Source organism: Nipponia nippon, unplaced genomic scaffold (assembly GCF_047370975.1).
Source record: "Nipponia nippon isolate SJK-2023a ecotype South Korea unplaced genomic scaffold, ASM4737097v1 scaffold_3, whole genome shotgun sequence".
NCBI lineage: Eukaryota > Metazoa > Chordata > Aves > Pelecaniformes > Threskiornithidae > Nipponia > Nipponia nippon.
This window is the reverse complement of record NW_028262347.1, coordinates 76370205-76394536: the sequence shown is the minus strand read 5'-3', so window position 1 is coordinate 76394536 and position 24332 is coordinate 76370205. Positions and strand designations below refer to the sequence as shown.

At 45.5% G+C, this 24332-nt stretch overlaps 1 protein-coding gene across 14 annotated transcripts in view; it reads right to left on the bottom strand.

Moving 5' to 3' along the window:
• The window catches only part of PPFIBP1 (PPFIB scaffold protein 1), a 114653-nt gene that overhangs the window by 59304 nt on the left and 31017 nt on the right, over positions 1-24332 (bottom strand). For all 14 annotated transcript variants that reach the window (XM_087764718.1, XM_087764724.1, XM_087764721.1 and 11 more), the window contains exon 2: positions 23702-23777. The gene's annotated coding sequence lies outside the window, so the exon portion shown is untranslated. The remainder of the gene's footprint in view (positions 1-23701; positions 23778-24332) is intronic.

Genomic DNA, 24332 nt, shown 5'->3' with positions numbered 1-24332 from the left:
GGACCCCCAAGAGCAGGCTGTTACCCCAGAGCAGTCTACCATAAAAATACAACGAAAAAACTAACAAACTGCAGACATCTTTTACGGGGAAGGTGAAGGGAAAGAGCCTGTTCCATAGCAAAAGACAGACCCCAAATTTCACCTTGCTGTCAAAATTAACGCCCCTGCGTTCTCGGTCCTACACATATGAGATGACTGCGAGAGGCCTGAAGCATCTTCTGGATTCGTCTCTCTTGCCTCACAACACTGAAACAACACATCCTTAGCAATTAATTTTTACAAGGCAAAGCTCTATTTCATGAAGATTAATGCCATTTCAGACATATTATCACATCTATTTGTGCTTTTTTCTGGCTGGCCAGAAGAGAAACACGAACACACAGAGACTTATTTGCAAATACGTTTCAATCACAAATAAAATGGGCTTCAAATGAATTCAGTCTAAATCTCTGGCACAATTTCTCATGGGATGTTTTGAAGATACTCAACTATAGTGCCACCAGTCAGTAGCATTTTAACACTTAATAATGAATATATTCAGCTAATTTACACTAGAAGTCATTAACATTTCTTTTAACATAAAAAAGACTCCATTTCATTCCTTCCAGCCCTGAAAGAAGAAACTAAAAAAGAAAATGGATCCTTCTTGAATATATTGCTCTGGTGTTTTGCAAGAGAACAACAAATGACATTTAAAAAGTAAAATTAGGAAATGCTGGAAATATCTTACTGTGAATAATGTAGAGAAATATCTTAGCGTGAGGCAGGGACAGGAAACTAGCTAGGTCCCAAACATGCTTTGAGCTGCGCAATTCAGACATTGCCCCCCTTCCCTGAGGAGAGGCCCTGGCCACCACGTGGAGGCAGGTACCTCTGCTTGGTTCCCTCTGAGGCAGCTCCTCCCAGCAGGCACGTCCTCCGGCTGGTCCTTCCACACACAAGACCTCCATTTCAGGAGGACGGCTATGAGGAGCCCCGTCCCCAAAGCGGGAGCGCAGTGGGGCCCAGGCTCAGGGCCCCGCCAGCCTGCAGGCTCCGCACCCTCCAAGAACCCAACGCTCAACCGTGCAAAAAGGATAAACATTATCGTGAATAAAAAACAACCCAAACATTTGCAAAGGCTTACTTAAATTGATAATGTCTGTTTATTTTTATACATATAAATAAATTTCTTCTTGAATTTGCTGAACTCTAGTCAATGACATCAAAGCAATACTGTTCTCTTATTACGCAGGACTACAAAAAAGCAACAAATGTCCCTTTGTTCCCTAACTCTAGATCCCTTCTTTGTTCCCTGAATTTCATTACTTCTTTATTATACAAAAAACATTATTTATTTCTTTTAACTGATGATAAAAACGAATGGAAGCACACTGAGGCTGAAAGCCTATCCCACAGTACATAAGACATGCCTTGAGATAAAAGGTATCAAGCCATAGAAAAGACTTAAAAGTATTAAAAGAACATAAAGCACAAAAGTCCTTCCAAGATATAATTGTTTATACCTGGGAAAAACTTACCTCAAATCACACAATGGCTTTTATTACCAACTAGCTTAGCTGCGTTCTGCACTTTGCCTTAACATTTGTTAAACACGTTAGTCGTGATGCAAAAGCTAAGCCTTGACAAGATAAGCATCCTTCAGATACGTTGACAGAGAAGTATACACAGCAAACAGCTTATATAAACACCCAAAGTCTCTGAGTCAAGGTTTACGGCTTAGATTCATATCCAAATACAAAACAAACCATTTATTTTGGTCTGCAGTACTGAAATCATTCTGGTTGCTTATCTCTGCTACCCTATTCTCCAGCAGCTCTTTTTTTGTTGTTGTAATTGAAAGGAATTTAAAAAACACAGCAGGCGACAGGTTATGTTGTCTTGTGATGCACAAGCGAGCTCTGCGCTCGCTGGACGACAGGGAGGCAGCCAGAGCAGCAGGACCTTACCTGCAAAGCAGCCGTGTAAGGCAAATACCTGTCTGCAAACACTCTTCAGGCTCACTTTCACTCTTTACTCACAAGCACTCCAAGGTCAAATGGAGGCTCGCAAAAAAACCCCACAGATATACTTCACTTCAGGCTGTTCATGTTTTACTAGTTAACTATTTAGTAAATGCCTTCAACTACTCGCCTTAAGAGGGTCTGAGAAATCGATACGTTGTTTTCTCACATCTTTTGCTTGGGTCCACTGATTAGAAAAACAATTGAGATATTCATTCCTCACTCTAATGGAAGCAAGGAAATGCCTCACATTCCCCAGCAACACGTTACTGACATGCTGTGGTCACACAGGCTACAAGACAAAAGAGGCACTGTTGGTTACGAGTCCAAAAGGTAGTTCTTCAAAATACCTTAAGAACCACCAAATCCCGAGCACAGACTCATGTTTAGATCAAATTTCATAGCTCGTGCTGCTTTCTTTTAACCGGTTGGATCCAAAGACCAAATTCACAAACTTCCAAATCTGGAAGGGTTTGGCTTTGGATTTTGTACCTTTGGGTCTAGGAGTTTCCGGATCCACAGTTATAGTGTTGTCACTACACAAAGCAAAAGCAGAGGGCACCTACCATCAAAAGCCCAGAAAGTAAATAAAATATATTTAGCTTGAACACTATCTTCCTATGTTTAACTACCAACTTCCTGTAAAGAACAACAGAAAACCCAATACTTTGTAATTCCGCAGCACCAATTGTTACATGGGGAAAGTTTTCGTATCAAGTCCCAGCATTTCATCCTTACCCTTCTGCCTGCCTCTGATTTTGTTATCTTAAGATTTATCTTTCCAGGAGGAATATGTAAAAGAAGAGTGCGATATCTGAAGCATATACCTTGTGTGTGAGGATATTCCAGTTTTTTAAAGACTCCCGATATATGAGAACTTGAGGTTGGCAGTACAACCACCGCACCACTGATACACCAACAATCCCCTGATATAGCATGATTCGCCATCTCTCTCCTCTTAGCAATTTAAAAATTAAGCAGGGTGAAATTCAGCATGGTGAAGGACTTTCTTTTTCCCCCTCATGTAATAGGATGGGACTGAATTTTAAAGAGAAAAATATAGGGGGGAAAAAGTGAAAAATAAGACGAGACAGGCCAATTTTCACTCTGGCTTTGTCTCGCTCACCTCAAAAACATGTGGACCTTTGCATTTTCTTATCTCCTAAATTAAAGCCCTTTGCCAATAATAATAATAATTTCTCTTGACCGGCTTCTGTTCCCCATGTCCCTTCCCGGGATACAACCTCCAGTCCCTGGGACAACACAGCCCTGAGTCTGATAACCAGAGATTTCAGTAATGCTGGAGTATGCAAAGCTTTTTAATTTTTTTTTTCAGCCAGGGGGCAGAGTGCTGTTGATTTTGTCTTGCTTTTTTAACACCGAAGTTTCAGTGCCAACAGATGAAGGACAAAAGCCGTGCGCTCTCATCTCAAGGAAAGGGTCCTTCTCTTCTCTCTGAATGCCACACTGGTGTGAAACAACAAACAATTCCACCCCACACACCTTCCTATTATTACAGTGCAACTTTAAGGCGCCATACGCTGTCCTCACCGCTGTCTAAAACTCGCCCTTGCTTGGCTACTGAGCCCTGTGTCCTGCCTACCCTTGGGCCAGCCTCACTTCTCAGCACAAAGGCAATTTTGCAGCTAGGACGCAGAAACCGGTTCTCTTGCTGCCTGCTCCTTTTTCAAGAAATCCCGCAGCCAGTTCTTCAGGGTAGAGGCGTTGCCTTCTCCATCCCATCTCAACCTCCCTCCTCTTGTCAGACTGACACCTCCTCACCGTCCTTTGCAGGAATACATTTTCATGCCCTGGTGGCCTTTGGCCTCCAGCATCACCCAAGGCTAAGAAAACTCAGCGGAGCAGGAGCTGAGCTGTGCCTGGGGCTCAGAGGAGCTCACAAGAGAAGGGGAGCTAGGGGAACGGGAACGATGCTGGGGCTGGCTGGAGGGCTGCACAGATAGTAGTCACGGAGTACAGGTGATACTGAAGGGTAGGAGGGTTTTTGCCAGCAAAGTGGAGGGAGGCAACAGGTCAGCATCAAGCCAGAGCTGTGACCTCTGCAGGAACAGAGCATGAAACAAACCTGGTCCCAGTCTCACTGTCTTCCCTTTCTTCTGCAGCAGGAAGAGGAGGAGGGAAACTGGGAAGAAAGGAGGTGGCAGAGGAAAAGGTGACGTCTTTCTGCTTCTTCTCCAGTAAGAGAGAAAGACCTAGGGATGGAACTGAGCAGCCACTCTCCATCCCGTGGCCAAGCCTCTGTGCATATGTAGGAGGGGGAATATCCCACCCATCACCCATGGCCCCATCAGCAAGATGAGCACAAAGTGCCAGCTTTACAACAGAGGAAGATGCAGCTCATGAGATGAAGAAAAATCTTAGCAGTCAGAAACTTAAGACATACTTGCATCAATGCATGTTTGATGCCCAGCTGGGGACAGAGTTGCAGCTGCTACAAACCCACCTAGATTTCTGTGGGATAACAAAGTTACTGAGTTTACTTGCTACAGATAATCTGCTAAGTGTGAAACAATTTTTTTTTAATTACATGGAACAATGCAAAACGCCTGTCTCATTAGACATAGCCATAAAGTGTGGTTTATTACTGACCGTACTGACAGTAGGCTGCCTTTAGTAGACAGGGCTATAATGCACTAGAATGGAAAATAAGATAACTTTTAAGAGCAGTGCAAGAAAGTTTACAATCCAGTTGCAGTAGTACAGTGCAAACACACCTATAAACCACCTGGTTCAGGTACTCAGAGCAGCCTAACCAAAGTAAGGGGCTGCAAAGCTTTCTCAGGCAACACGATAAGCAGTGGACGGGTTAGCACACACACACCACCCACCCTATGGTGCCCAGGCCAGTGGTGCCATGATCCAAGTCAACCAGTCTGAAGCAAACTTAGGTGTGGCTAAATCGTAGAACAACAATAATGTAGAAATATTGTCCTGTGCAAGAGCTGAATTGCCCCTCTCCATTATTAAGTACCTGCAACGTGTTTAAGCCAGTCTACAACTCTGATAGGCCAGTCAGGTTTACAGACTCTGCTGGAAAGCCAGTTTTACACCATAAACCTTGCAATATCCCATTTCTCCCAAAACTCGAGATCTTACAGAGAAGTCATTCCACTAGGATCTTAGTTTTCATTAAGAAAGAAAAAAATATTACTGAACTACATGGTTACTGAAGGAAGTTTGATGTGATCTGAGAATATCCTGAAAGCTTGAACACAGGAAGCCCCTTATTTGACATGTAATATAGTAAGGCACAGAAGTGATGTGGATGGGGGAAGCAGGATCACCTGACTGTTTTTTTTTTGTTTTAAAAGTCTGCAATAAAAAAAAAAAAAAAAAAAAAGCTTCGGCTGCTTAACTGTTTCCCTTCCCTCAACCTACAGATGTAATTAAAATAAAGCTTCAAAACCAATACAAATCAATTAATATTATTTTAATTAAAAATTGGTTTTATACCATAAGAAGACCAAAAGTAACCTCATTGCTGTTTCACAGTTGTATTAGGAAAAAGTGGTTCTTGTGTAACTTAAGAGTTTTCTAACTTTCCAAAGCCCCAGTGCAAGACAAGACAGCAAGGTTGGAACAATACATCTAGGATTTAAAGCTCTGCCTAGCCCATGATTTATACACGTCTGATTAGCTCCTCCTGCACATACACCCACTCACCCTTGAGCTCTGGGAACTGCTAGTATAATTCCTGCAATTAAAAACTTCACTGCCAGAATCCTTGTTTGCCAAAAGGAAAAACAACCACCTCCTCATCCAGCACAGTTGGGCATGTTTTTACAGGAGTGGGTGCCCAGCCGTAAGCAGCACAGATCCAACATCTGAACTCTCCCAAAGTTCAAGATATTTATTAGAAATCTGTAATTCACCACCCCATTGCCTCCCAAGGACCACCATGGCCCTTCTCCAGTAGAGCGACCAATGCAAATCGGGAGTTTTGGGAGCTTAACACACTGCGGGTTTATTTGGCCATATCCAGGGATCTGTGCTGAACATGGGGTACGAGTACTGAACAAGTCTCACGCTGTAGCAGTGTTGTGCTTTGGTTTCCCTGTCAGAGACCGTGTTAACGTCTTACTGTGTCACGGACACTGGCGACACAGAGAAATGGGTGAAGGACCGCTTGCCTGCCACGATGTGAAATCAAAACTAGTACAGAACAGCTCAATGCATGCTGACTGGCAACACTCATAATGTTTTGGATGAATTAATGACCCTTAGTATTTCCATACAAATTTTCCTCTGAATACATAATCTCAAGATAAAACTTCAAAAACCTCAAGCGATCAGATACACTTTTAATGTTACATTTCTTTGAAGTAATTTCCCTTTGCATTTCAACAACACTTCAAAGATTTCTACTTACATACAAATCAAATCAGACATCGGATGCTAAAAGAAGCAGACATTAAAAGTGTTTCACACTTTCCCAATCTTTGGGGGGGGGGGGAAGACTCAGTCTTGTAGAAAGGTATATAACAACTATATGCTGATTTTCACTATCCCAGCTGGCCAAGGAGTTCCTCATGGATCAAAGGTCAAATAGAAACAGGGTACAGCCCCAGTCCCACCTGTGGCTGAAGATCCCGGTCCCAATGAACAACACAGGTTTAACCTGTAGGATGCAAACTGTCTTGCTGACATCAAGAGGGAATTTGTGACCAATGGAAGTGCTCAGTTCACAAGGCCACAGGAGGGAAGAGGTTGTTCATGGGAAAAACAAAGGTCCACCGGCACTGTCAAAGCCCTTATGAAGTTTAACAGGGGTGAGCTGATCATCTTCAATGGTTTTCTTCAAAGGAGAGGGGGAGAACTCAACAGGACTCCTAAAACACTGTGAAAGTTGCCAGTGAAAGGGAAAGGGGGTGGCTGGCAAGATGTACCAGGTCTTCGTGCCTCAACCAAGGACCTCACTGGACCAGTTGAAAAAAAAGAAGGTCCTAGAAGTTGTCCTCTATTACCATGCCAAAAAACCCCAAAACCAAAAATCCACCCTAAATAAACTGAAGTAAATAAATCATTTTATTTTCTCATCACCACCATGAACTATGAGCTTCCTCAGCAACCACGCGAACACCTGGGGCCAAATCCTTCATGGGATATGTGGAGGCTCAGGAGTTACCTACAGATAAGTCTTGTTTGTTCTCAAGCACTAAAGAAGTTTTAAAAGGTTGATTCTTGCTTCATATACAATAGATCTATAAAAAATATATTTTTAAAAACTATTGCCTCTGTATTTCCCTTTGTTGGGGCTGACTATTTTTCATGTGCTTACTGAGCCATCACTGGAGGGACTGTTTCCAGGGGGTTATATTTAGCTCTAAAGCACTGCAGATTTTGTTTCCCTGGCTAAAGTTAGGATGGGATCCTCCCTTAGAGGAGGATCTTACTCTTACTCTGCTGAACGGAAAGCAAGCACTGAGACAGTCTAGTCTGGGCTTGCAGAAGACACTGGTGATGCCAAGGCCCCAACTACGATGATCCTGCTGCATGAAAAGGGAAAAGGAAATCCAAAACTGGCAAGAATGTTTACTTTACATATACAGTAGACCTACAGCTTCAGCCCTGTTTAGGAAAAGAAACATTGCTTATTTCAGGATGCAAATCATCATACATCTTCATGCAGGGGTCCTGTCATAGTACAGCTCCTCTTGGGGACAGCTCATCATTTATTTACCGCTCTACAGTAACAGCCTGCAGCAGAGGCATTTAAGCAGCTATGCGAGGTTGCCCCTTCAGTCACCGGACAGAAATGGGGGCAGCTCTAGATCACAAGTGTGCTGAACTGCTCACAGAAAGGTCTGCTGCTGCTCCCACCCCCTCCAGCAGCACTACAAAATCCCTACCGTAATTACCCTCCGTACAGCACAAAACTCTGCCCCTTATGTAGACAGATTCATCTGTTTCAAGGTTTTGCTGGTAAGACAGAACTACCACGATACTTTACTTCGTAGACGTTCAGGTCTTGTTGACAAACTTTGCTACTTTTGCAAATAAATTACTACGCATCAATCAATGTGAGTGTGCTCACTGCTGGTACACTAGTTTTGCAAGTACTGAAACACCTTGGAAATACTGTGTTACTGCAATAACACTGTTACTAGTGGGTTTCTAGCAAAGTCCAAAAAGCAAGACTACAAGAAAGCTCTAACTGCTTAAATGCTACAATGCAAGGACTTCTCTAGGACAAACTTTTAAGAGCAGCCACCGCAGCTGCGCACTCAGGTTTGCATAAACTGGGTGCTCCTGCAATTCACTACACTCTTGAACTGCTTTACCCAGGGAAACAGCCTTACTTGATCGCTGAAGATAAATACTGTGTGCAAATAAGCTGCAAGTCCAACAGGAAGCCCTGCTGAAGCTTGGGGAAATCCACATAAGCACAAGGATCACTTGCGTGTAACGAAGTGCAAGATTACTGCTGTTAAAGCCTCAAAGAGTATATTGCCATTATATTGTATTTCATTAACAGTAAATTCCCCCAACTGGAACATACCTTACCTGAAAAAGTGACTGAAGGTAAGAAATTTAAAAGAAGGGTTTCCTTCTCATTTTCTGAGCATAACATTTATTGCAATACAATCTGAGTGGAAAATATGGATGGATAACATTAAACTTGTTGCCTTCAATACAAGTTTATTACAAGTGCCAAAGTAGTGCTTTCTGAAATGGAACAGTAATAACACTCTACACAACTACTTCTGCTGTTATAGACCTTACCTAGCAAATTATCTTTTGATCTCCCAGCTTTTCCAACTCCATTTTTCAAGCTAAAGTAAAGAGTCTGTGACAGAAGCCCAACTCCTTGAGTTGGGAGGTGAGAGAAAAGGAAAATACCCAGAATAACTCTCAATTCTATGAAAAAAACATTTAAAAAGCATTGTCCATATGGCAGATCTTTGAGAAAGCCGTGGTCTCCTCATGTTCTATCAATTCTTGATTACTTTTTGGAAGAGAGAGTCCACCTGTCCATACTTTTAACAATGAATAAGGGCAATCGCCACTCTAGCTTATCTAGATTCTGCTTCAACAGCCAATATTAAAATAAAAAGTTTCACAGGTACATTTAGGGGGGGCAGGAACAGGTGTGGTAACAACCAGGTCTCTGGAAGTGGAGGTGTCCGAGTCATGCAGTTGGCCTTTGGAATTTGTTTTTTGCCCTTTATTAAAACTTTTGACAGTTCCAAATAGCAAGCTCTTGTTTCCTGCAAATGTCTCAAGGATCATAAATGCATTCAGGCCTCCCATAGTATTTTAATGAAATATCAGTTCCTGCTCCTTTACTTGACTTGCAGGCAAAAATCTGCCATTTTAAGGAGATAATCTTAAGCAGCTTTCCGAGAAATGTCAAGAATACTAAATTGCCATTTCTGTGCTCTGGTTTAATTTTTCTTTCCCTCTATTTAAATTGTCTTTAAAAAGAAAGTGGAGCGCTATCCAAGATGAAGTAGTGTGAAGTGATGTGCTGTGTTTTACAGACTGCCAGACCTGAATCAGTACTGTCAGCTAATTAAAAACCTTCAAAAAAGTAGGGTTTAATTGTTTAATCCTTGTGTTGCATTATTGTGTGTAAAAAAAAACTTAGGAAAATAACATAAACAAGACAACTACTAAATGGCATCCCATTTTTCTAAACCAAGGCCCAGTTAGCAATGAAACAAACACTGATGCTCAGCCACGCATCTGACACTTTTGCGCCTGTTTCGAAGCTTCTGCAAACCTATTTTAATGTTACTCAGGCAGAAGATGCTTATGATTTATGGAAATGTCTTTGTTTAAGGAGAATAAACCTTAACTTGCTGTTGCTACACTGCAACACCAACTCTGTCCTCAGCGCTGGAGAGCACTCCCAGTTCTGGTCACCCTCTTCCAACCCAGCACAGCCGAGGACGGACCCTGGGACAAATCCCGTGTCCTGTGTTGATGCTGCAGGAGGTTCTCGCTGCAGCAGTGGTCTCACTGAGAAAAGATACCACCAGCATTCGGGGGGTTTCTTTACAAAGACTGACTTTGTCCATGGTCCCTTATGGCTTATAACTGGGCAGGATTAGACTGCCTAAGCTGCATACGCTGCTTAACTACCGAACCAGGAGGAAAAAGAGACAGAGGATGCTCAGGTATCTGAAACAGGGGACCCAGCAGTGGAAGGGCAAGGTCAACATTGAAGAGGTGACCTTCCATGGAAGGAAGAGATTTAGCACATGAGTGTATACTCAGCAGGGAAGAGACAGGCCTGAGTAAGGTACCTAGGACACCCCAACAGCATATGCCCCAAAGGCAGGCTGCAGAGTACATAGCCAATCTGATCTGACCATGTGCCTGGGGGCCTCGGGAGGAGACATTTACCATTGACCCTACAGTGAGTGACCAGCAAAGGGACCTGTGCCCAGAAGGCAGCGTCCCAGCAGCCAGGGCTGCCCTGGGAGCTTGCAGAGGGAAGGAAAGAAACTGACAGATCCTGGGATAGAGGACTTCTTCAGGCCTGAAACCAGTACTGAGAAGCCATGGCCAGACAGCTATGATAGTCCTTCCAGCTAAAGGAAACATTTTCACACAATTACGGGTGAGTTCCCACACCACAGGCACTCCTCGGGCTATAGTCAGCAGTGCTCCTGGTTGCTGAGACCACCTGCTCCGTACTCGCACGATACCTCGCACTGCAGCAGCCTGGCCCAAGGCTCTCCTGGTGCTACAGCAGTGTGGTCCAAGGCAGGAAACTTCCAGCTTAGGTGGGGACAGCAATTTTGAACATCTACACAGCAGTCTGCCAAGACAAAGGATACACTGTGAAAAAGAGATTATTTTCCTAATTCTGGCTGCCAAATGCAAAAGAGACAACCTGACTGAAGACAGGCATAAAGATTAAGTAAACTGGGCATTAAATCAAAAGAAATAGCTTAGCTAACCCAGTCGCCCTGAAGAGCTTAGGTTAAAAGTTGCTCACCTGAGCTGAGACTCCTGTTACTCTGGTCTTCACGGCTATTTTAACGGGTTAGCCTACCTGAGTAGAGCACATGTTCATCTACCTGTGCAAACTTCTCACTCATGGGAACTTCTCACCAGTAGGGAAAAAGCCAGCGACCCCCGTGGAAATAGCATCCAGGAATCTCAAGCGCAGCTCCACGCTGCTACTAAGGGCCACACTTAGTGCGGATGGATATTCAACTTGCAACTGAGCAATCGTTATCTCGTATATAAGCAATGCTATACCTGCTGCAGATCTCAAGCAATTCACCTTTAAAACCTTTAGAACCGGGCACAGTATGGGGGAGAGAAGAATCAAGTGTTATTTCCCACTAACACTAGAAAATAATACAGTGCTTTTCCGAAATAAGAAAATATCAAGTAACAATAAAAAAAGAGAAACATACCCAGTATGCATGCATGCCAAAACACACATGGCACCGCAAGGACGTCTCCAGTATCTCTGCAACAGCAGCCTGTTCCTTGGAGGCTTCTTGTCCAAGAACCGTGACCCAGCCTGCAGCTCCTTTGCTTGCAATATCTGACAAGATCCCAAGAAGCTGATGTGGCTGCAGGCCAGCGACCTTGTGCTGTGCTGTGCTCCAAAGAGCCGTACGCAAACGCCTAATGAGAGTAACATGACTACACACGTTTCCTCTCGTATTGTAACAAACACCAGCAAGGCTCCAAACTTGTTCTAGATAATGCAGGAGATAGCAACTCAGCCATATCTCAGTGCTCCATGGTGTGGATCATGGCATTCACTACAGCTGTCATAATACACTGTAAATTATACACAACACACGCTCTTAATAATGCAAACCTCAGAACTGTCTACATAGTTCGTGGTAGCAGAAATTAACAGACGTTGACAACTAATCAGATAGTAGAAGCATTAAAGGAGACAGACGTAGTCCATTACTACTATTTGTGGTGTACATACTTTCTTGCCATCATAACTGACTACACTAATAGTTTCTTCTGATGTTGTTGGGCTTCTCTTTCCCATTCTCCCAACAGGCAGTTATTTCAGTTGCTCAAAGCAGTGCTGTCCCTACCTTTAGTGACAGGGGATTATCACTGTCTGACAACTCCTCACTGAACACGGAAACATAACCTTAACACCGCACCCAGGCACCAAAAAAACCCATTGGCACCAGACATCCGATCCAAGCAAGCGCTTGCCGAAACTATCCAGAGCACGATACCACGTTCATGCTGGTCTGTGCACATCACTCCTCCTGGCTCTGCCCAGAGTACTGCAGCACAGCTGGCAGAGGTCTTGTGAATAGGAGCACAGCTGCAAAGAAGGTCCCTAAATGAAACTGCAAGATAGGCTATAAAGGAGCAGGAACATGCAAGTGAAGGCAAGGCTAGCTACTCTAGACACTCACAGGATGCAAAAATGTTAACTTCTGAAAGTGTCCAAAACTGCAAGGGAAGCAATAAACATTAGCAAACTGTTGTACTGAGAAGGATCAGAAGCAGAGGGAGGAGAGGAGAGGCAAGGCAACAATAATGGAAATCTGAGGCAAGGTCTTGGATGGAAAAGCACCAAATCTACAGAGAGGCTCCTGCGAGTGCTTGGAAGCTGGCAATTGGAGACTGCCATTGCCAGACTATTTTGGGGCTGAAACACAACAAGGCTCTCCCCCAGACAGCCAGAGAAGTGGAAGAGAGTGGCATCCTCCACCTGGTGGACTTTCATCCCGTGCTGAGAGCTGGGAACAGATACAAAGGGCTCCAGAGCAGCCATCAGCTCGGTTTTGGCTTTCCCGGCAATGCTGTGGCGCCTGACGGGACGTACAACCCTATTTTCTGTCCACACATGGCCAGGAGATGGCTGCTCACTGCCCAAATAGATGGCCCCAGCAGAACCACCACAGCTACTTTACCACTGCCATCTCCTGGTGGACCTCGGGCAGCATGACACCCAGGGCACATCAAGTCTTGACTGCTCAGCATCAACCCAAGCCGGCAAACCAGCAAAACACCCCTGGCACCGAGCCTTGTGAGCGCAGCCAGGAGTGGTTGCCCAGTCCCACAGCAGAGTTAATTTTCAAAATATTTTGAGCTGCTCCTTATCAGCAAAGCGGCTTTACAGCAGCTCAACATTTCACAGTGTTTATAATCTGGTCCCCTTAAATTCAATTGACAACCTAGCTGAACCACAGCCTGAAATAGAGACAGTCTCTGCATCGGCACAGGATCTTTTCAGCAAGACCCACCCAGCAAGTTGCGTAATCCCACGTTTGATGACAAGCATGCTCCTAATGCCACTTAAGTCAATGGTACTGGGAACGTGTTTAACGCTGCCTGCCTCTTTGGCTAAGTGACCAAAACAGGACCTCAAAATACAGATCCTGCCAGCTTTGTGCAACCTGTGGGTGCTTTCAGTAACATCAGCCCTCTGTTATAAGGTCCACAGTAAAATACCAGCTCTCCTCACCTTGACTGACTTCAGTCCATCAGCTGCCAGACAAGACCTCTGCCACAAACCGAACACAAGCACGTCCCCACGAGCACCCTGATCGTTGTGGCTACAATCGTCCTTCCTTCTCCATGCAGAGGCACTACCAGAGCAGAGCTAAGGGGGTGGGGGGCAGGTGTTTGGGCCCAAGGGAAATGCTGAAGTTAGTTACAAAACTCAAGTCAAGCCTGCAACAAAGACACGTTCTCTTCCAATACTGATCTTGCTCCAGATCACTCTGGTTCAGCGTGATGCCACCATCACACAGAAAAGCAACTTCTTTACCAAGGTATTTCTAGGTAAAGTTTACTTAAGGTTACACAGAACCACCGTGACCCATAAGTTTGAGTCCATAGAGAAAACAAACCAAAAAATACTCAGTGAAGCAGGGCAAACAAGGGCTGCTCTATCGTATGAGAGAGCTCACCGGGTGGGAGAGCAGGCTGCGCCTGCAGAAGGGAATGAGCCAGGGAAAGCCTCCACCGAAGCAACCGGGAGTCTGGGAGGAAGCTCACCCACCTGCCCAGCACACAGACAGCGACCCCGCTAAAAATTAACAGCCTTTGCCACTCGTGCTGAGGAGCAAAACACTGGCTACTCAGTCATCAACCTGCAGGGACAGCCTGCAATATTAGTTTTGTTAGTTTCTCAGGTACTGATTACTATTAGCTATCGATGCTTATATGATTATTAGTTTCATTGTCATTATTTAAAGTAAACAGCTGCTAAGGGCATGAGATAAGAAATCTCCTCCAGGCATAGGACCGTTGGCTTGGTTAAGGGAAGAAGGCGTTTCAGATGTCCGAGGTCTTGGATGATGCCCACCTGCCACAGCAAAGATGATTCTGCTCCCAAAATGCACATCTTGTCCTCGTCAGTGCCACTCACTGTAGGTCTCTGAGGAACAACTTCATCTTCCTCAAACCAGGGGTTTGGCGGTAGGGCATAAGCCTAAGTCCCTACTGCTTTATGCACCTCAAATCAGTGTGCACTGATCTGCTCAGGGGCCAGGAAGAAGAAGAAAGGATGCTTCCCAGCCTACCCTCTCATTACACACCTCAGTACAGGTGTGCCAGAGGAGAATCAGGCCTTCAGAAAGACACAAAGATAAGAGAAAATATGGCAATGGTTGTGCTATCCTAATGAAAGAGACTGAATTCTCTGGCCTTACCATTACATTAAACACCAGATGATTCAATTGAATTTGATCTCCCCTCATGAGGTAAGGCTACTTCCTCTCCTACAGTAACTCAGATTTGTCTATGTCCTATTTTTGGTATCTAAATTAAGAATATTGCTCATAACCAGATTATATGGCATTTATTCTGAAGAGTAAGAGATACTGATACAGCTAAAAATTCAATATAAACACCCTGTGGATGTAAGCCATGACATTTACATACCAGATTAATAAGCACCGAGAGGAATTTCTGATGTAGGGCACATGACCCTCCCTTCATTTCAAAGGCAATTATTTTAATACCATGATTTCGAAGCATGACGTGTCCTTGAAAACGCTTGCAGACAGACAGCTCTATCAAAAAAGCTTCCAAATCCTGAAAGAACAATTTCAGGTGCATCTCCGGTTTTGAGATAAGAGAACATCTGGGACTGAGTATATGGGCTGGCCAGCAGATAAGCAGGCTGAAACAAACACCAATTTTATGCAGTATGTATCTGAGCCTCCCTCACACAAACAGAAAGGCTCAGGGAGATTCGCCACAGAGCTCCTGCTTCAGCCCATCTCTAGTTGTAACCAGCACTCGTGCTGCCGTCGCTACCAATGGAGCACCGCTCCGTTCCCAGTCCCTGCTCCCAGCAAGTTTCTAGAGCGGTCCCACTGCTCAGAGCAGCCCTTGCCTTTCACACCTTGTCACCTACTCCTTGGTATTTTCCAGATACCTCAACCTGGAAGCTACTGCCTTGTTAAATTCAAAGGGCCAGCTTATAGCTTTAATCACAAAAGAGAACACAGCCAGGCTCCCCGGTGATCACTTGTCAAACCTCGTCAGCATCAACTCAGCCTTTCAAAAACAGGAGAAATGGAGAACAAGCCAATTTGTTGTAAGGGGAGCTGAAAAGATGACAACAGCTGGTTTTCTATTCAAGACCTTAAAAGTTACCAGCGTTTTCTGACAGCGGTGTCATGCTCCAGGCAAAAAAAAAGGGGGCTGCTGTCCAAGCCCCTCTGGGCAAGAGCCATCCGCACACCTGGGCCATCGCCTCCCAGTCAAGGGATGCCCCAGCCGGTCCCAAGGGAAGGCGCGTGCCTGCTGGCATCCTGCACACCCCACGGCACAACACGGCTTCCTCCTGAAGCAGCAGCTGAGGTGGCCTCCCTTAAACGTCAACTCATACCGCTTCATTTTGCAATCAAAGATCATCAACTGTCACGGTAATCATAGTCATTTCCCAAATCCACCCCAAATCCCAGAGTCACATTACTATAGACATACTATGCCAAGTAAAACTGTAAGAAAGGGGGCAACGAGAAGTCCAGCTATCATGCAAGGCTTGCACATGAGGGTGTGGGGATATGGGCTGTTGGGCAGGCAGGTTTAACATGGAAGTTGCAAATTTAAGATCTTAGAAGTGAAAAAATACTGTGTTCCCTTATGTTATTTCAGAATGGAATTTCTCAGTTATACCAATAAAACAGGGGAGGGTAGTAATCAAGTTCACCATGGGGAACCACAGCGGCTCAGGTACCCATCCCAGTATCTGCCCCCTGTTTCCCCCTGGCCGTGATCACCTTCTGGCTACCATCTCCCACTTCTTCCTTCCTTCCATTCAAGTTGATGTCCCCTCTCCCACGACCCTTTTCCCTCTCCTGATACCTTCCTACTCCCTTGAGTGCCCATGACGTTTGTGATTTGCAATCAACCCCTAATACATGACAGCTTCTCCCTTCTCTTTGCTGCTCACAAAGAGTTAGGAGGAAGCATGAGGGGAAAAAAAAAGAATCCCAAACAACCCTGCCCTCAGTTCTTCTGCTTGGCACAACCACAGCCACAAACAGGCGATGGCAGGAAAAGTCCTCTTCAGCCCCACGATTACTGTGTTGGACCTTGGGGCGATGGTGCTCCGAGGAGCAGCTGCCACACAGGGCCAGGCACAGCATCCAACTCTCAAGGCTCTGCCGAGCAGAAGGCCAGGCAATTCTTCTCACAGCTCACAGCTGGAAAGTTACCCGAATTTTGGTGAATTTGCACGGGGGGGTGGGGGGTGGGGGGGGGGGGGGGGGGGGGCGGGAGGAGGAGAAGGAAGAAGTATCCAGATAGTCAGATAGCTCCTTCCTTCTCTTAATTTCAAATACCTAAGTAACACACAGAGATACTGAAGTATCTCAAAAGAATTCCTTGGTAAGGGTATCAGCATGATCTGAGCAACTTGCCCTGAACACATTCTTGGAAGCGCTTACCATTTTTGGATGCAATGCCTTAAAAAAAAAATCACAAAACACAAAATTAAAAAAAAAAAAATAAACACAACAAACCAGCCCAAGGCAAACATGCAGCACCCCACACGCTGAGCTGCTGACTTCTCTTCTCAGCAGCGGAAATCAAACTCTAATGAGAGAAGTTGTCAGATGACAAAGGAGAGACACAAAGACACCACCACAAGTGCTCGTACTCTTGCAAGTAAAGCAAGAAAGCCTGCATACCAGCTGCTCTGCACTTACTGCTGCAAAGTCCAGGTACCAACCCAGCCCTGATGGCTCCTGAAGCCTAGCAAGGGAAAAACATCCACAGTCAGGAAAAGCCACATTCAGCTCCTCAAAAAGTCAGCTGACAAGTAATCAGCAATTTGGGTATCACGAGAAACACTGGATGAAACCAGAGCCCTGTGAGCATGCCGTGGCTCAGGACAGCTCTGTTCAACACTGGAAGGGAGCACGTACAAGTGAGGTACCGGCTACATAAGAGATTCAAAGGAAAAGAAAAAAATACTGGCTATGATACTGCGGTGCTGCTGTCCGTCGTTGAAGGCCCCATCTAAGGCATCAGGATATCTGTCCCACTCATCAGAAACAGAAAACTAAATACAATCTTGGAGTTAAATCTTGAGCCTCTAAAAAAGGCTCAGCAAAGGTTTGCATCCCCAGATAGAGCGCATGGCTGAAGACAGCTGCTTTCTCCACCGCCTTCACCAGCAGGGCATGCCCAGAATAAAGTTGTGTTAAGTCATGCAAGACTTTCACCAGAAAGTTTATCAAAAAAGGCATCTGAAGCCAGCCAGAAGGTGGCCAGGGAACCTCTGAGAACCTGCAGAGAAGCAGCCGCAGGATTTTCCAAAGAAAGATGAAGAAATTCTTCGTGTGATTTCCGTGCTCCTCTGTGCCAAGCCACTTTTCACCAAGCAGATTATCTGTCCTCCTCAAGAGGACTAAACTGTTCTAAGGCTACCTGGTGCTCCAAAGCACCTTTGTAAAAAGCCAGAAGTCCTCAAAAAAGAAGTTTTAACTAACTTTGAACAAGCAGTCAGCAATATTGTTACCATGACTTCCTCCATAACAGAGTTCGTAATTCCACAGTTCACTCCTTACGGCACTCTCCTTTTTTACGGCATGCAACACATTTGGGGGTCTTGTCAGTTACTTAAGCAGCTGTAAATCCACACCAAGCCCAATAGCCTAGTGCAGTTGTATAAAATTATTTCTGCAAATGAAGTAATCCCAGACACCACTCTGAGCCAACAACTTCCAGCAGAGCTCACTAGGAAAAAAAAAAAAATCCTAGCGTGGCATGTGGTGGGTGAGACAAGGAGGATTAGTTTCTATATATGCTGCATGTTAACACAGTCCCCATTTAGGATGCCTCACTTTTCCGATCTCAGTCTCAGCTGGAAAACAAGACTGGGGGGACACCACTTCCAAATACTACAAAAAAGGTTTCCACTGCTTCTGGTTCAAGGGGGAGGGAAGGAGCAGAGAGATCCCCCAGCCCGCGGGGTGTGAGCGACACCCTCCCCAACAACCCTAACTCAATTCACACGCTGCTTCGCCTTTATGAACTCCAGACAATTCCTCACATACCTCCAACCACACACTGAGAAGTGACAACCACATCAGTAAGTCAGACAATGTATTTAGAAACAAAGACCAAAAAGCCACCACCAACAAATGCGCTTAACCAAATAGTTAACAAGGTTAGGCAAGATTATTAAAGATGAACAGCTCTCCCTTCCTTTTTGTTGTCGATGGGAATCAAACTTTTGTTTGTGGGTTTTTTTTTGTTTGTTTGGGTTTTTTTTTGTTTTTTGTCTCCCCCCCTTTAGTTTAAACAAGAAAGAGGTGTGGTGATGTTCTAGCACAAGTCAGGGAGCCGGGACCTCAAGTTGGTTTTGTTTCTCTTCTCATGGCCTAAGGTCACTTGACTTCTTATTCATTTTCCCCATCTGTAAAATGGGGCAAATAATAATTAGAAACTACTACACAATGTTATAGAAATTATTCCATTCATAGCCGTATAGTTCTTTGAAGATGCAAACAAAGTGCCAAGCATTATTACTAGATGATAAAATGATACATTTTCTCCCCCAAGCTATATAGGAGAAGAAAAAAGCCATGCAAACAGCCAACTGTATTTCTAATGAGATGCAGTAGTCAGAAAGTGGGACATTTTAAAACAGATTGGACAATCTTCCAGCTCTCAAAGATTATTCCTAATACATAAACCTCACAGGGTTATAAATGCAAGAAAAGAAACATATCATTTGCCCAGGTTTCTGCAGACAAAAATAAGCTTGCCTAAATAAACAGGGAAAATGTACGTTCTTAGTCTTGAAGAGAGCAAAAAAGAATTTCTCAAACAAGTAAGGGAAGAAATGAAATTAGATTTGAAAGCTTTTTGGGGGATGAATTTATGTTTTCTGAATATAAAGTGACTGTCAGGACTGGGAAAGTCAATTAAATAAAAAGGGCCGGATGGGAGGGAGGGAGGCAGGGAAATGCAGTGTGCAACAGAGAGGTCACATGCTAGATAAACAGGGCAGTATGCTAACTATTTACAGATAAATACAACTCCTCTCTCTCTCTCCGGAGATTTATATATATTAGAGAGCCACCATCAGTACCGTGGGTGAGCATAACATTAAGTTACATTAACGCTACCCAAACCACATCACATAAAACGTGAACAGCAAAAGCGTAATAACATACTGCCTTCTGCAAGCAGCAATACTGTCTCTCAGAAGAAAGCGAGGAAAACACAACCAGAAAAATCCTCCCTCCCTCCATCCCCACCAACGCCTGCCAGGGTGGCACTCTCCTCCTCCATCCTCTCCAGTCCGAGGATCATTGCTCAGCTGATGGGCTTACATGGGACAGGAGGTGTCATTCACACAAGAGAAATGTTAACTCAAAAATAAACACACAGATCTGTGGTTTTAACTCTTACCGAAGCCAGCGGGGAGTCAGGTCAAAACTGGCCTTTCATCAGTATCCCCATGTCATTTAATGCCCTAATACTGCTCTGACAACATACTGGGTTACGGCAGGGCAAGGGTCTGGGCAAGGGGAGGGCACCACATTTCCTGCAAATGAGGAATTTTACCTGGCGCTGGACCCTTTGCTGTGCAGCAGTCTCAGGTAACACGTCAACATGAAGGCAATACCCCTGCCCTACGCACCCTGAAGCTGCGGCAGTGTGAGCTGTGCCGTGCCCCACGCCTGCCCCGCTCCCGTGCCCTGGCCCTGATGGGCCTCTGCCCCATGCCTGCCCCAGCACACCACAGCCCCTCTGCTCCAGCAGCCGGGCAGGGGCAAGACTGGGGGTGGCCTGGGCACCCCCTGCACCCCAACCGCAGGCAGTGTTACACCTCCCATAAACATACAGAGCAGTCACAGGCTCTGGGGGAGCGATTTAAATTACTACTATTTTGAGCACATTTCAGTATAGCATGACTATTAAAAGCCCAAGAGAAGCTATGTGTGGGCTACACCCTGCAGGACGAGTCATCAAGTGCTAATAAATGCAATAATGAGACATACACAGAAGTAGCCTTGTACTTCTTTCCCTCCCATATTCAATGGGACATGGGCGGAGGGGGGAGTGAAACCCAACAAATACTAATTTTTGCCTTTTGCATGCAGGCACTGTAAGAGGGTGGACTGGACATGGGCTGTTTCAGTGCTGTGTGTGCACGCTCCATCTCAGCTTTGGACACCCAGACAATCTGCCGCCAACGAGCGACGACTTTAATTCAAAGCAGTCCCGAGAACTGGCGGAGCGAGGTGAAGAGGCACCTGAAAACCTGTGTGGATTTTGCTAGGAAAGAGCAGCAGCCGCAGGAATTATGACTGGATCTGGCTACATGGACATAGCCAGGTTTCTGTGTCTTCATGGCACCACACTAAAGCAGCTCTCTCTGCTAAGGCTTATTTTAAAAGCCTTATTTAGCTTTTCTGTATTATTTATACACAGTGCCTTACTGTGGGCCACGGTTGGACTGTCAGCACCATGTTTACCACAGTGCTTGCTAGGGAGGGAACAACGGGATGGGAATCTGTGCTTCTATGGCTAAATAGAGGCAGCAGGCAGAGGCACCGAAACTCCATGCGAAACACATCGGCGTATTCTGTGTGGCGAGATCAGAGCTCAGACATCTGGGCTGAACTTGGGGCAACACAAGGAGGAAGCCCATGTTCCTTCCCCTGGCTGGGAGAAGCAGACAGTAGCCTGAAAAACAGCCCACTGCTCCTGTCAAGGCTGAGTCAGGCATGGGGATTTCTTGCCATCTTGTTAGGAGAGGCTCTTATTTGTTTGTTTAATGGTGAAAGCAAGCAGCAGACAGAGAAATCAGTTCCAGCTTTCCGGACTGATTGCTGAGGGCAACGAGTCTGACTTGAACAGCATGCCTCCAAATACCAGAAACACACCAGTACCACAGCTATGGGAACGGAGAAAGGAGGACTGAGCACCTGCTACTACAGCCTAGGATGGACATGGACACACACCCCTTCCCAAGAGCAAGAGCACAAGTGACAGGGAAGACAAAGCAGATTTAGGTCCCAAAACTTCTGCTGCTCCTGGGGAGGGCAAACCAGCACAGCATCTGGAGAGCGACGAGGTAGAGACTTCCAGCAAAGGCAAGACATCTGCATGGTGATGCCAGCAGATCGAAAGTCTCCAAATACATATCCAGCAGGAACATGGCTGCCAGCCAACATCAGACTTTTAACAATATTTTTACAGCCACGACCGACTCAAAACCAGCTGAAGTGCAGGGCCAGCTGGAGCGTAATCCCAGCAAGTCTGATAAGCAGCAATAAAACTGAAGAAATGTGACCAGGATGGGAGACAATAGGTGATAACCACTCCTGGCGCCAGCAGACCTCTGATTAAAAACCCAGGGAATAAAAGCATTTGGCTCTGGAGTTTAGGGTTCAACAGGGAACAACACCCACTGCTTTCCAGGTCCGGCGCAAGACCCCGGGCAGCCTGTGAATCCCAGAGAGAGCTCACACACAGTGATTTACTGTGGGAAGGGTCAGAGATCCAAGAAGAGGCGCTCCAAAGGCTATGGAGACGGAAAGGGAGGAAGAGAAGGGAAATAACATTTCAAACGAGACGCCAGTCCTCATGTACTGCGGGCCTGTGGCACAGCTAGGGATGCAGGACGGCACTAGGGAGCAGCAATGACCAAAGCCAGGAAAGCCCCAAGCCCTCAGCGGTGGCACACCATCGGTCCTGGGCAGCAGAGGAGGTGTTTGCTGTCCTCTCCAAAGCCCAGTGTCTCTCGTAGCAAACCTGTGCATGCAAGGCGGGCACCCTCTTGGGTTGCAGGCTTTTAAACGTTGTGAGGAACCGCAGCTGCCACTGACCATCTCAGCTGGCCCCCGGCAGCGCAGGGAACGTCAGGGCGTGCGGGCAGCAGCTGCACATGGCATGTGGGGGAACAGGAGGGAGACCCAGCCCATCCACCACAGAAAGCACAGACAAGAAGGCAACAAGTCCCAGCTGGAGTGGGGAGACAGCCTCATGAAGCACGAAGACAGCAGTTGAGAAGAAGCCCAGTACAGCTGTGGGACAGAAGCTGACAGCTGACATAGGTAGACTTTCAGGGGCCCTGGACAGATGAACAATAAGTGGCCAGAGCCTTATGTAGATGCATCTCAGGAAGGGAGGTATGCTTGCTTCTCCGGCGGGCTAACACACATCACCTCACAGAGGACGGTACAGGCAAATACCACACTCCTCATCCAGTGATAAGACAAGGATGAGGGGTTCAGAGACAAGAGCAGTTGGAGGGCAGCAAGCCAAGACAAAGGATGCAGCATACTAGTAGACACGGGTCTTGGCAAGCGTTTGTACAGAGTATGAAACAGAGCAACCACATGAGTCAGGAGAGACCCAGCAAGCAGCTGGGACCTCAGCAGTGGTGTTACGGGGCGAGCACATCCCAGCGGCAGGGTGCATGGCTGAAGTGCAGGTGCAGCAACTCGACCCAGCTCTCCACATGAAGAGCCAGCTGGAATTTAGCATGCTAAATCATGCTAGATCATACTGTAATATCCAAAACAAAGTAGATGAGGGATAACTGTTCCCAAGACAAGACTGCCAGCTCTGACATGCACTAGGCTACTTGGATCAAATCAGTCTAGACCGAATGCAAAATGCCACTCCTTAAAGTCAACTAAACTGGGCCGTTTCCAAGGGGTAATGCAACAGATAGCCTATTTTGTTCATGCATTTTCACATAAACTTGCCCCAGTAATCTGAAAGCTCTTGGCAGTTTCTCTGCACGTTGCCATAGACCTGCTGAGTCAGATTAACCGTGCACACAGCGCAGCTGCATCATGCAGGCATGGCAAGTCCAGTGGGCCTCATACTGGAGCAATGGCACTGCTTGAGCCCATCATATGCTACAGAACAGCTCCAGTGGTCATTTCAGTTTTATTTCTTGCATAATCAAAATGTACTTTGTTACTCTGCCACAGTCCATATGTTAACTCCAAAGCCATTGTCTTTAAAATGTGGAAAGCCTCCCTGAATCTAAACAGCAGTTCAGACTGTGTTAAGTGATGGCTATTCTTTAAAAGATACCAAATAAATGAATGTCTATACCAGCAGACGTAGCATGACATTCTTCTACAACTCCTGCTGGAAGCCGTACGCAGCATAATTTTAATGACATTTGAAATAAAAGCCTAAAGGAGCTGTTGTATAAGGTATCAAGCAAAAAAACAGCAGATATGTAGATATTAGACATCAGCAATGCAGTGGGTTAGATCACTCACCCAGAGAAGCAGACTTAATGCTGATCTCCACTGTCACTCTTGAGCAAGTACCAGTGATCCATATAAACTTCTGACACTGAAAAAGAGAGAAATAAAGAATTTAATTAATCACTACAAAGTCTGAGGCAACTTAAGAGTGATATCTTACAAAAGTTTATCATCAAGTGACACAGGATACAGGAAGCACAGTGGATAATGTACATAACAACATTAAAAGAAAGCCAATACCAAGAGATTAAAGGATGACAACTGATGTACAAAGGGGAAATGAGCTTGTTTATTCCAAATAATTCCCAGCAACATTATCTCTCAGTATTTCTGCATTATACGGTTGGCCTGTGCCTGCCCTCCACCTTCCCAGCTGGTTCCCATCTATAACACAAACAAAGAAAGTGAACGATGCCTTGCAAGGCTTCCTTCTCACTATTGCGACCACCAAAAATCCCAACCAAGCACCCCACAGCGTTGAATGTCTAGAGTTCAGAGCATTAAGTGAAGCCAGTGGAAGTCAGAGCAGGCCATAATACTGAACCAATCCTACAGCTCATTCCCAACAGCTATTCCTGAGTCTCTTTGCTATGACTATTCTGGGAAATCAAAGATGTTCTCTGTTACTGTGGTTTGACAGAAA